Source organism: Rhipicephalus microplus, chromosome 4 (assembly GCF_043290135.1).
Source record: "Rhipicephalus microplus isolate Deutch F79 chromosome 4, USDA_Rmic, whole genome shotgun sequence".
Classification (NCBI taxonomy): domain Eukaryota; kingdom Metazoa; phylum Arthropoda; class Arachnida; order Ixodida; family Ixodidae; genus Rhipicephalus; species Rhipicephalus microplus.
This window is the reverse complement of record NC_134703.1, coordinates 204,316,577-204,317,609: the sequence shown is the minus strand read 5'-3', so window position 1 is coordinate 204,317,609 and position 1,033 is coordinate 204,316,577. Positions and strand designations below refer to the sequence as shown.

The following is a 1,033-nucleotide window of genomic DNA, read 5'->3' as shown; positions in this document are numbered from 1 at the left end:
TCGAGAGCGGTGTGTCTCTTTTTTTCTTTGCACTGATAGCTTTGGAGAAATGTTCTGACCGTAATGAGAGTGGAGCACGACTGTGTCCGTGGCGCTATTGGCTAGCGCGAGTGGCTGTTAACCGAAAAGTTGGAGGTTCGAGCCCTCCCGGGAGCAGTGTGTCGTTTTTTTATTTGCGCTGAAAGCTTTGGGGAAATGTTCTGACGGTGGTGAGAGTGGAGCAAATGTTTCTCCGTGGCACAGTTGGCTAGCGCGTTTGGCTGTTAAACGAAAGGTTGGAAGTTCGAGCCCTCCCGGGGGCGGTGTGTCGCTTTTTTTCTTTGCGCTGATACCTTTGAGGAATGTTATGACCGTGGTGAGAGTAGAGCACGACTGTCTTTTTCGCGCAATCGGCTAGCGCGACCGGCTGTTAACCGAAAGGTTGGAGGTTCGAGCCCTCCAATGAGCGGTGTGTCGGTTTTTTTCTTTGCGCTAATAGCTTTGGAGAAATGTTCTGACCGTGGTGAGAGCGGAGCTCGACTGTCTCCATGGCGCTATTGGCTAGCGCGATCGAATGTTAACCGAAAGGTTGGAGGTTCGAGCCCTCCCGGGACCGGTGTGTCGTTTTTTATTTGCGCTGATAGCTTTGGAGAAATGTTATGACCGTGGTGAGAGATGAGCACGACTGTCTCCGTGGCGCAATTGGCTAGCGCGATCAGCTGTTAACCGAAAGGTTGGAGGTTCGAGCCCTTCAATGAGTGGTGTGTTGCTTTTTTTCTTCGCGCTGATAGCTTTGGAGAAATGTTCTGACGGTGGTGAGAATGGAGCACGACTATCTCCGTGGCGTAATTGGCTAGCGCGATCTGCTGTTAAACGAAAGGTTGGAGGTTCGAGTCCTCCCGGGACCGGTGTGTCGTTTTTTTATTTGCGCTGATAGCTTTGGAGAAAAGTTCTGACGGTGGTGAGAATGGAGCACGACTATCTCCGTGGCGCAATTGGCTAGCGCGATCGGCTGCAAACCGAAAGGTTGGAGGTTCGAGCCCTCCCGGGGGCG

The 1,033-nt window shown here is 52.4% G+C and overlaps 1 non-coding gene across 1 annotated transcript; it reads left to right on the top strand.

Annotated features, from left to right (window-relative positions):
• Positions 1-959: 959 nt before the first annotated feature.
• On the top strand, positions 960-1,033 carry TRNAC-GCA (transfer RNA cysteine (anticodon GCA)). The gene has a single exon. It is a non-coding gene; the product is annotated as a tRNA-Cys (tRNA).